The sequence below is a fragment of the Leucoraja erinacea genome, chromosome 12 (assembly GCF_028641065.1).
Source record: "Leucoraja erinacea ecotype New England chromosome 12, Leri_hhj_1, whole genome shotgun sequence".
NCBI lineage: Eukaryota > Metazoa > Chordata > Chondrichthyes > Rajiformes > Rajidae > Leucoraja > Leucoraja erinaceus.
The window spans coordinates 28,441,558-28,454,308 of record NC_073388.1 but is presented as its reverse complement, the minus strand read 5'-3'; positions in this window follow the sequence as shown (position 1 = coordinate 28,454,308).

Below are 12,751 nucleotides of genomic sequence, written 5' to 3'. Positions count from 1 at the left end.
GGATTTTCTCTGGGTGCTCCAGTTTCCTCCCACATTTCAAGGAAGTACAGGCTTGAAGATTAATTGGCTTTGGTAAAAAACAGAACATTTGTAAAGTGTCCCTAGTGTGTAGGATAGTGCTAGTGTGATCGCTGGTCGGCACGGACTCAATGGGCCGAAGGGCCAGTTTCCGTGCTGTATCTCTAAAGTCTAAAGACTAATTAAAAAATCTTCAAAGGGGGGAATTGGGAAAGGAAGGTCAAATATGATAAAATGCTAAAGAGAAAAAATAGCTTGATAATTCCTTCAAAACTAGCTTCCTCCAATTGTAGAGAAGAAATTGAAACTGGAAAATAGGAATACAAGCGATGCATCATCCTCTGAGACAACAATGTTAGAATTTTACATGTTCTATTTTCATCAGGCATTTAATAAAAGGTCTAATGTCAAATTATTGCATTTTATTTTATGGTGGCTTAATCATTCTTACAAATCCATTTATACAGAGGATTTACATTAGTCCGCACCCTCCAAATGCTAACAATTTGACCATGTCTTCTCAAACACTTGTTTAGTGCATGATAGTGTCTGTATTCCTGAGCCACGATACTTGGCTTAGGTTTCAAGGTGAGAAATAAAAGTGCAATTCCTCAGTAAAATGGACAGTTAGTAAATATTCTCAAAATGTGCCATTGTTGGCATTTGCAAGTTATTCTTGGTTTAGCTGCCTTTGAAAATATAGGGTGAAAATTGGATGTAAACAAGAAAAATCATCTTTCATCCAAGTATTTTGTCAAATTCAAAGCAGTATGAATTCAATTTAGCATGAACATATTAAACTTTCTTATTTAGAGCCACACATCGATCCATCAACAGTAGAAAAGAGAATAATAATGTTGCTACAAAGATATATAAAAATGTTACCGTGAACATTATTTGTACTGATTTGCATTTTTGTGGTTTTTAGATAAACAAGTAAGCTGCATTGATAAATACTTCATGTGAGATGCTATGATTTAGCAATATAATAATGCAATCAAGCTTACAAAGCACAATAAACTTAAAATAATTCATCTTCTATAAATGTTGTGCTATTCATGAATTGCCTGCCTACCGCAAAAATTCATGAATATATTTGAATACATTAATAATAATTTTTTGATTTTTAAATCTCATGCTATTACTTCCATGAGATTACAAATACATTTAGTTGAATGTTTTTTGAGCCTCTGAATAACTTTCTCGTGACATTTTGCGGTTCCAGTGCATTAGATTCACTTTGTAAATCATAAATATAAAAGGTAATATTTCATCGTCATTTTAAAACTAAGTAAAATGTTTAAAGAGAAGTAGGAGGAAAAGAGAGATAAAAATATAAAGATAGAAATGAATTGAAGAATAGTTGTCCGAATTAGGTAAATTAATCATTAATCCCTCAAAACATGCTATAGAATGCAAATGTAATAATCACATATCATTAATTAGATAAATTAATATCCCAGACTATTTTGTACCAATTAGTTAGGTTAAACATTTGTTGGATTAGCATTTTCTCATTTATTTTTTAAGGTTTTCCAGAGCAAATGCAATAAATGGAAGAATGAGATGGCACAGCACACTTGTAACATCATGTGTAAGAAGGAACTGCAGATGTTGGAGTAACTCAGCAGGACAGAACTCAGAGCTCCCGTCGATTTTGAAGAAACAGCAGCAAAGAGAAGCAGGAAAAAGCAGTGATTGGCTCTAGCCCAAGTGGGTGGGAGTTAGAAATGAGTCATAGGGGGAAAACAGTTTAAAAAGAGAGGCAAAGCACAGACAGACTTAACTCAGAACGCCCATGGATTTTGAAAAGCACAGACAGACTTAACTCAGAACCTGTGGATTTTGAAGAAACAGCAGCAAAGAGAAGCTGGAAAAAGCAGTGATTGGCTCTAGCCCGAGTGGGAGGAGAGTTGGAAGTGAGTCAAAGGAGGAAAACAGTTTAAAATTGAGGAATTTGGTTTGTAAATTGGTAAATTAGGCAATTTATCAGTCAATATAAGCAAGAGCGGCTGTGAGGGAAATGCCTTGTGAGTAAAGTGTGAGTCTTTGGCTCGAGAGTCTTCGACAGGGAGGCTGAGGAGAGGAGGTTATGCATAAAAGATCGAGAGGATGGAACGCGATGAACACGTGTCGGGGCAGATGAGACAGTGTGAGGCTTGCAGAATGTGGGAGCCCAGGGACACAGATGGAGCCTCTGTTTGCTACAACTGTGGCAAGTGTGCCCAGCTTCAGCTCCAAAAGGCCCGTGTTGGGACACTGGAGAAGCAGCTGGATCACCTCAGGGCCATCCGGGAAAATGAGAGTTTCCTGGACAGGACCTACAGTGAGGTTGTCATGCCGAGGATACGGGAAGAACCAAAGTGTGTGACGGAGAGAAAGGGTGGAAATCGTGGAGTGCAGAAGACCCAGGTGGCTGTGCCTAATGAACAGATACGCCCTGTTGGGAACTGTCCGGGGAGACGATGTTTCCAGTCTGAGCGGCGGACACGTTGGTGGCTCCAATTTTAGAGATGGGACTTGACCGGCGAGACCGACGTCGGGCAGAGCCATAGTGGTGGGTGACTCCATTGTCCGAGGAGCAGACAGGAGATTCTGTAGTGGCAGACGAGATGCAAGGATGGTCTGTTGCCTCCCTGGTGCCAGGGTTCAGGATGTCATGAGCCAAATTCAGAACATCCTCGAGAGAGAAGGTGAACAGCTGTCAGTAGTTGTGCACATAGGCACAAATGACATCGGGAAGAAGAGGAAGGAGGTTCTCCAACATGTCTTCAGAGAGTTGGGAAGAAGCCTGAAATGCTGGACTTCTAGGGTGGTTATCTCTGGATTGCTTCCAGTACCTCGTGCTACTGAGGACAGGAACAGGGAAATAGGAGATCTGAATGTGTGGCTGAGGGACTGGAGCAGGGAGCAAGGATTTAGATTAATAGACAACTGGGATCTCTTCTGGGGTAGGGGTGACCTGTACAAAAGGGACAGGTTACACCTTAACTGGAGGGGGACCAACATTCTGGCAGGCAGGTTTGCTAGGGATACACCTGTGGGTTTAAACTAAATAGTGGGGGGGAGGGATTGACAAATTGGGAGTATAAAGATGGAGTTGAAGGGGAAGTGACTACAGGAGGGGTGATATTGAAACAGGAGATATGGCAGGTCAGTATGGATAGAAACTACATGCAGGATTGTAAGGGTAAACAAGACTGTGGTAGAATGGGACTAATCTACAGACCCCCAAACAGTAGAACCTGTAAAGGACCTCGTTTGGGCAGTGCAAGTTGAATCAGGAGTTAAAATTGGCATTAAAATGGGAAAATCAGGTTGGTATGCTATATGAACTTGACCCCAAGAAGGGGACATCACATGGCATTACAAAAGATTCTCAAATTAATGGGAAGGAAAGCTCGAGAATGGACAACATAGTAAGGTCAGGGCCAATTGAGAGTGGTGCGAGGGGGAAAGTGAATACGGAGGCCAAAGTGCTGTATATGAAGCGCAAAGTATAAGGAATAAAATCCCCAGGGCCTGATGGTCTGCATCCCAGGGTACTTAGGAAGTGGCTCTAGACATTGTGGATGCCATTGGTGATAATTTTCCAATGTTCTATAGACTCAGAGTCAGTTCCTGTGGATTGGAGGATAGCTAATATTATCCCACTTTTTTAAAAAGTCTGGAGAGAGAAAACAGGGAATTATAGACCAGTTAGCCTGACATCAGTGGTGGGGAAGATGCTGGAGTCAATTATAAAAGATGAGATAGCTGAACATTTGGATAGCAGTAACAGGATCGGTCCGAGTCAGCATGGATTTACAAAGGGGAAATCATGTTTGACTAATCTTCTGGATATTTTTGAAGTTGTAACTAGGAAAATGGACAAGGGAGAGCCAGTGGATGTTGTGTACCTGGACTTTCAGAAAGCATTTGATAAGGTCCCACATAGGAGATTAGTGGGCAAAATTAGGGCACATGGTATTGGGGGTAGAGTGCTGACATGGATAGAGAAATCGTTGGCAGACGGGAAACAAAGAGAAGGGATTAACGGGTCCCTTTCAGAATGGCAGGCAGTGACTAGTGGGGTACCGCAAGGCTCGGTGCTGCGACTGCAGCTATTTACAATAACATCAATGATTTGGATGAAGGGATTACAAGTAACATTAGCAAATTTGCAGATGACACAAAGCTGGGTGGCAGTGTGAACTGTGAGGAGGATGCTATGAGAATGCAGGGTGACTTGGACAGGTTGGGGGAGTGGGCAGATGAAATTTAATGTGGATAAATGTGAGGTTATCCACTTTGGATAACCTCACATCAAAAACAGGAAGGCTGATTACTATCTAAATGCGTCATTGGGAAAACGGGAAGTACAACGGGATCTGGGGGTCCTTGTACATCAGTCTATGAAAGTAAGCATGCAGGTACAGTAAGCAGTGAAGAAAGCGAATGGCATGTTGGCCTTTATAAAAAAGAGGAATCAAATATAGGAGCAAAGTGGTCCTTGTGCAGTTGCACAGAGCCCTAGTGAGACCGTACTTGGAGTATAGTGTGCAGTTTTGGTCCCCCTAATTTGAGGAAGGACATTATTGCTATTGAGGGAGTGCAGCGTAGGTTTGCAAGGTTAATTCCTGGGATGGTGGGACTGTCATATGCTGAGAGAATGGAGCAGCTGGGCTTGTACAATCTGGAGTTTAGAAGGATGAGAGTGGATCTCATTGAAACATATAAGATTGTTAAGGTAGACAAAAGTGCTGGAGAAACTCAATGGGTGCAGCAGCATCAATGGATCGAAGGAAATAGGCAACGTTTCGGGCCGAAACCCTTCTTCGGACTTAAGGGTTGTTAAGGGTTTGGACATGCTAGAGGTAGGAAACATGTTCCCGATGTTGGGGGTAGTCCAGTACCAGGGGCCACAGTTTAAGAATAAGCAGCAAGCCATTTAGAACGGAGAAGAGGAAACACTTTTTCTCACAGTGGTGAGTGTGGAATTCTCTGCCACAGAGGGCGGTGGAGGCAGGTTCTCTGGATACTTTCAAGAGAGAGCTAGATAGGGCTCTTAAAAATAGCGGAGTCATGGGGATATGGGGAGAAGGCAGGAACGGGGTACTGATTGGGGATGATCGGCCATGATCACATTGAATGGTGCTGCTGGCTCGAAGGGCCGAATGGCCTACTCCTGCACCTATTGTCTATTGACAAGCAGCATCTTTGGACACTCTTTACATCAACTGGAATGCAAATGCACTGGCCAAGCAACCAGTATCTTGCTATGCAATTGAAAAATTCTGAAACCAACCATGAAAAGACTGAGAAATAAATGTTCATAAGGTAGATTCATGACTTCAATGTCAAATCAGGCTGAGGAAAAGGAATAAAAGTTAGGAAAGATAAGTTTTTATATTGGTTTGAACAATTTGACCTTGGTCACTAATGTTGAATTGGCAATGCAGTACAATGTGACTTTCATTAGCTTTCAATGAATTGAATTTTGGTCTATTGAGATCAAGCAACAAAAGACAGATTTCTATTTCCCCCACGTACACCTTTCGCTTCACTCTTCCCCTGAATCAAGTAAAATAATGCTGGTTGCAACTGTTACATTTTAATATCTGTATTAGAAGGCGGCACAGTTTCGCAGCAGTATAGTTGTTGCCTTATAGCGCCTGGTTTGATCCTGACTACGGATGCTGTCTGTACGGAATTTGCACCTTCCCCCTGTGAGTTTTTTCCTGGTGCTCCGGTTTCCTCCCACGCTTCAAAGACATGCGGGTTTGCAGGTTAATTGGCTTCTGTAAATTTCCCCTAGAGTGTAGAATAGAACTAGTGTACAGGGTGATTATTAGTCAGCGTGGACTCGGTGGGCCATAGGGCCTGTTTCCACACTCTATCTCTAAGCTAAACTGAGCTACACTAGACAATGCGACTGGCAGTCAGCAACTCTGATTATTTTGTTAAAGTAAATGTTCACTTGGTCTAGCTATGGGTGGAAAGTTTAATTTATTTGACAAAGACCCACGTAAAAGTCAGGTAAGTGAAATTGAGGCTATTTGAATAACAGGGTATGTGGCAGCATGGGTATGAAATGTAGTAGGGGAGAGTGTAAATGATTGTTTTGTTTACAGACAAGGCAATAATAATGATATTCCTGAGGGATCTGTGATCAGACCGCTAGATTTTTAGTTTGTTTTAATCACGCAGAAAAAGATCTGCCAGGCGAAATTCCATGATTTTGGGATTTTGAGGATAGTAATAAACTGCAAGTATGTAAATGGGCATCATGGCAATTGCAATATAATACAATAAAGTGTGAATTTGTGCACTTTGGCAGAAAGAATGAGAGAAGAAAATTTCAACTAAATAGCACTGTTGTAAAGGGTGTGCAAGAACAGAAGGACCGGGTTCATATTTGGATAGTTATTTGAAAGTTTAGTTTAGTTTAGTTTAGAGATACAGTGCAGAAACAAGACCTTTGGCCCACTGAATCCGGACCGATCTGCAGTTATCCCTGCACATTAACACTATCCTACACACACCAGAGGCAATTTATACCAAGCCAATTAACCTACAAACCTGTACATCTTTGGAGAGTGAGAGGAATCCAAAGATCTCTGAGAAAACCCATGCAGGTCACGGGCAAACATACATACTCCATACAGACAGCACCTGTGGTCCTGATCAAACCCGGGTCTCTGGCATTATAAGGCAGCAATACCGCTGCACCACTGTTTATGAGAGATCAGTTCATAAAGCAGATGTGATCTTGAGTTTCATAAAAAGAGGCAGAGAGTACAAAGATTATATTAAACCTATGAAAGTCGGGTTAGGTCATGACTAGAGAATTGCATCCAATACTGGTCACCTAAAAGGCTTGCCCCACTTAGGCGATTTTTCAGCGGACTGCCGGCGACTGTCAAGTTCCAGGCACTCGCCTGAAAAACCAGAAACTGGAACGGAGACTGTCAGAGTGGAGCAAACACACACACATGCGCACACACACACACACGCGCGCGCACACACACACACACACACACACACACCCCCCCTCCCCCACGGAGGCAAAGCCAAGGTGATACAGACACACACCACGATGAACAGGAAGATTAAGATGGCTAGCACAGTGTACGGTAAGTCCTTTAAAAGAGGGGGGAGAAGGGGAGACACTTTTAAGAAGCCAGACAACTTTTAATAAGCCAGAGACACGCAGCTGTGAAGTTTGACGGGCACTTAACATTACCAGTTGGTTACCCTTGGTACTGAAAACTCGTGCTTATGTTTTTTTTTCCCCCAATGAGCCAATGAAAATGCCCGGTCAGCAAAGGCGGTTAACTAAAACTACCTACGACTACATCGACTACCCAAAACTACATGGGGACCCCACTACAAATGCAGGATTATCGATTTTCTCCATGGCGACCAATTTTTGGTCGCAGAATATTTTTAAACATAATGAAAAAATTGCGGCGACCATACTGAGGCCGCGACTAGCTCCCAGAATGCGGGAAATCCTCGCGACCATGAAGGAGACTCATCAGACCACCAGCGAACATGTGGCGATCATCAGGCGAGCACAGAGTCTCTTGCACTCGCCTAAAAAGTCACCTAAGTGGAACAGACCCTAAAAGAAAACGTGAATATTATTGTCAGAGCACAGAAAATATTTATTAATTTGGAGTTGTGAATAAGGGATTTGAGTTACAATGTTAGACAAGGACACTTGGGGTAGTTCTATTTACAGCAAAAAGTTACACATCTCTTTAATTTCCCCAATTAATCCTGTATCTGATCTGACTTGAACTTTTTAATGTGTTTGTACAAAATTAACAGATGCAGAAATTTAATATGCACTATTATCTCACATTTGTGGTCAATATTTCATGCCTACGTCAACTAATAAGAAAGTGAGAGTGGTATATAAGGCAAGGAATGTGGCAATTATGAAATCATATATTTAATGCCATCCAGCACATGACAAGTAAAAATGGCAGTGATATTGGCACCCGCGTTTTTTGTCCATTCTGGTTGATGTGTGAGATGGGAGGCTGTGAAAGTAACTCACACTATATATATTGTTTTTAGCATTTGCTACTGGCATAAGTGTACAGTGATAGTATTTCTGATTGAACACATTTGTTCTTATGGTATGTGTAACAATCAGTGACAAAAAGCCTATTTGCAAGAACGGATAGAGATTATGTATTCTCAGTTTAGCTTGAATTCTGTCCAATTCACTTTATTTCAAACTTAAATATTTTAATTAAAATATATTGGTCCATGTTCTCCAGTAAAAAGAAACATCTGCTGGCATATGTAATGAATTTCACCTTTGTCCATAACAGATGAGGTTTCAAGCAGCTAATAATTTGGATATTGGATTATCAAACCAGTTGCTGAGAATGTCAGTTAGTTAGTGGAGAACATTGGAAAAATATTCTGTTCAGTGCTTTACTTTTGTAATTGCACCTATTTCTTAATCTGACCTGTTCAGTATTTTCAGATTGATATGGTTAATTTCTTTCTTCTTAGGCCCACTTCGGTCATGGCTGACCATGGGTGTCTCCAGGGTGCTATTTCCTATATGGAGGACGCCTGTGTGTAACTTTGTTTAATGTGGGGGAGACTGGTGCACAGATAGCCACCCCACGGTCCTTGACAGATCTGGGTCAGGATTCAGTGGCATGGAGTCCATGCTATTGATAATCAGCAACTCTATTCCAATATCATAACCTATTGAAATTCAATTCATGAGGTTGTTCATATGACTTTGATGGTCAGAGCTGGAAAGCATCAATGATAGGTAGTGAATGAGTATATATCTGCTTCTTGCCAATGATCAGAGCCCAATTATGACTTTTGTGGATCAGTAGGTAACAAAGTCTCATCTGAATCCATACTTGTGTATCTAAGAAGTGAGCAGCAGTGGATGAGTTTCAGAAAAATAGAAATAATATTTCTCTTCTGGAAGGATATTCATCAAGAAGGCAATATGTCGGTGAAACAAATGGATCCAGGAAAAAAAAGTTAAACGGGGAATATTTGGCTTTGAAGCATTCAAAGTGAAGAGGAAGAGTGCAAAAAGGACCACTGCTAATGTCAAAGCCATTGCAAAGGAAAACTCTTACTGAAGGCTAATAACAAAAGAGGGACAAAAGGAGAAATTAAAAATTGCAAATGAGCAAGATTGGCAAGATCTGTAAGCCCTTAATCAGGGTGTTTTTAGAAATTGTTGACCGGTGGTGTATCACAGTAGCCTTGCCATTTCTTACAAATGTCAATGACGTTTGATATGAATGTACAAGATACAAAATACAAAATACAAGATACATTTATTCGTCACATGTGCCAGATGGCACAGTGAAATGAAATTCCCATACAGCCATACAATGAAAATAAAGAACACGACACACTATAGAATCCGACATAAAACATCCCCACACAGCAGAATCAACATTTCCCACTGTGTGGGAAGGCACCAAAGTCAGTCTCTTCCTCCACTGTTCCTCGTGATCAGGGCCTCCCCGAGCCCTCCGCAGTTGCAGCTACGGGCGGCCCGATGTCCAGGACCGCTCGCCGGGGTGATACAGGTCCGATGTCGGGGCTGCGGGACATCCTCAGCGGTGTGGACACCAGAGTCGGCCCCCTCCTACCGGAGTCGGCGGCTTCCAAAGTCCGCAGGCCGCGCCGGGTGGAGACTGCTGCTGTAGACCCTCTGCAAGGTGCCCCAGGACACCACGATGTTGGTCAGCGCTGCCCGCGTTGGAAGCTCTCCGCATCAGAGCTCCAGGATGTTGGAGCAACAGCCCAATGCTCCGGAGCTCCAACCGTCGACCCAGGTAGGCATCGCCCGCTCCGTGGTGACTCCAGCGCTGCGCCGCCGCTGTAGCAGCCCTGGTCCGGTTCCCGGTCCCCGGCAGGAAAGGCCGCTCCGATCCAGCCGATAGGCCGCGAGGTGGGGGCAAGGACGCGACTCAGAGAAATAGTCGCGTCCCCGCCAGGAAGAGACTGGGAAACGGTTTCCCCCTTACCCTGCCCCCCTCCCCCACATAGAAAAGTTAAGGATTCCCCCTAAAACAAACTTTAGACTAACTAAAAAAAAAAAAAAAGATTGAAGGGACAAACAGGCTGTAGGAAGAGGCTGCTGCCAGTGCAGCTCCCCTACTGGAGGTATGAGTAGTAAATCCACAGATGTCAGGAATATTGGTGCTGTGTTAAAAGTGAGGATAAAGTGAGAAAGCTCATAAGATGGGCAGAGCAATGGCAGAGAGAATTGAATCCTGATTTATGAGGAGTTAAGTATATTGGAAGGACTAATAGGATGAACTTGTATGTTGAAAGTTAGGGCTCTCGGGGTGTTGAGCAACAGAAGTAATTTTGGTGTGCAAGACCAAGGATCATTGAAGGTGGCAGCATATGATGAAAAGACGGTGAAGAATTCATTACAAAAATACTTGTTGTTTTGCCAGTGCATATTATACAAAAACAGGGAACTTTTGGAGCAACTTTATAAAACTAGTTAGGCTGCGAACCAAGTGTTGCAAAAGGCATAGGTGATCAGCATGGGTGTGGTGAACCTGTTGCCTTGCTATGATGTTCAAACTCAAATTGTATGACTGTAATGATCAAAAACAAAACTGAGACATTCATGGATGAAGAAGTGATTAAGAAAAACAAAAATAATTATTCTAACAATAAAATGGAGCATTTTGAAGTTAGTGAACAGTGTGCAGAAGTTGCTTTGGATATACCATTAGAAACATGGAAAGTCTGAGGGAACATGAAATTCATGTATCGTGGAAACTATTTAAACTCATGTCCAAATTAGTGAAATTACAAAAATAATATAGAGAAAATAAATTGGTGCTAATATTTAGGCAGATATCTATTTATTGTCATACCAATTGCAATTGAAATAAGTGAGTGTTGGTCCAAACCCATCAGTTTATGCCCAAGACACAGTTGCGAAGATGGAAATGATCAATGCCTTTTGTTGCATTTCCCAGCGGGACTGTTTCAATGTATAGTTTTGGGGACATTTCCTAATATCTCTAATTTAGATAAGGAGTGGAAAATTTTGCAGGGTGATTGATTGGAAAAATAAATGCCCTGCAAAAAGGATTGTATTCATTGGTGTATAAGTGGAGGTGAAGGGCCCTCAGTGTTTAACTGCTTTTGATTGTCTGAAAAGATACTTCAGTCAAAAGCAGAATAAATTATCACATTGGTTTCTAGGTGAATTTAAAAGGTAATTATGAGCCATCGCTCATCAAGAAGCAGAAATAACTTTAGCACCAAATCTAGTTTAAAAAACATTTGTAATTGGAATGAAATAGGTAATGTACAGGTAATGGTAGGCATACGTTGTCAATGCAAATAATGGTTTATACTAAACTCTTAGAATACAAGGTTTTCTTGATTAATTATTAAAAAGAAACAGGATGCAATCAAATCCTTTCATTAATTTTAAATTCATGGTAATGATATTTTCAAAAATGTAGGTCAACCTATTTCCTTTGCTGTCTCTCATATATGACACCAGTTATACATGAGTATACAACTACTGTTTGATCATCCATACTGCAGGGAAGAGTTGTAAGTCCTTGGTTTCCAATGGTATTAATAGAAAGTGTGAAAAGGGTGCAGGGAGATAGCAGCACAGGGGGAGAAGGATGTGTTGTAGTGGAAGTGTCACAGTAGGGAGTTGCCATGCACACTAGGTTCCTGGAGCAGCATTCATCAAAAACTCTACTCAAACCTGTTATGTTAGCTACAGGGACTGTATGTATAGAAATAGATGCAAAACATATCATTCAGTTTATTTTCAATGTCAATACTTTTCCATTGTGTTTAGAAATTTATATTAATTTTTTGCCATTCTGAATAGGCTGACCTTACGGTGTCACTACTTGCATCATTGCATATTTCTCTGCTTGCAATGCTCCGTGAACCCTTTGCAGAGAGAGGAACAATATCCCCTGTTGTCCTTATTTTTGTTCATCGGCTTCCCATTTCACAGCGCCTTTCTCACCATGAAGAGTAGGGAGTTATTTGTTTCCACTTACTTCCAGAGTAAAATTTGCATCTCATCACCTTATTTTCTTCCCTGACATTGTTTCAGATTCGTGGAATATAGAATACACCTAATATCATTCTCCAGCAGGTTTAATCTTAAAATCACTGCAGTTTGGACTGGCAATTTAATACCTTCAGTGAATAATTTGATCCTAACATGCTTAACTGCAAATCCCAGACTTTTAGAGTGATCCTCACTCATTCTGTATTTAATATCTGTTGGTTGGCAATTAAAAATAAAATGTATAACAACCAAGCATACTTGGAGCACAGTGGTGGAGAAGGTTATCAAATGAAGGATTACTGGTCTTCAATTATCTATGTGTGCTATCCATCCTTCAGTATTTAATTTGTTCATTTCCCCACCTTCGTACAGAAGCTTTGGGTAAATATAAATACTGCTGGTTATAGATTTTATTAGCCAAAATTAGACAATATTTTGTTTCAGTTGGAACTGTGGCAGGAATATACACAGTTTCTTGAGGACAGAGGCTTATAGTGAGGGGAGACATTTAAAGCAGATCTGAGAGGTAAGTTTTTCACAAAGTGGGTGGTGAATATCTGAAATGAGCTGACATACACAGAGGTGGGGATAGGTAAAATCATGACATTTACAGTAAAAGGTATTTGGACAGGAATTGGATAGGTAAGGTGTAGAGGGTACAGCTTAATGCTG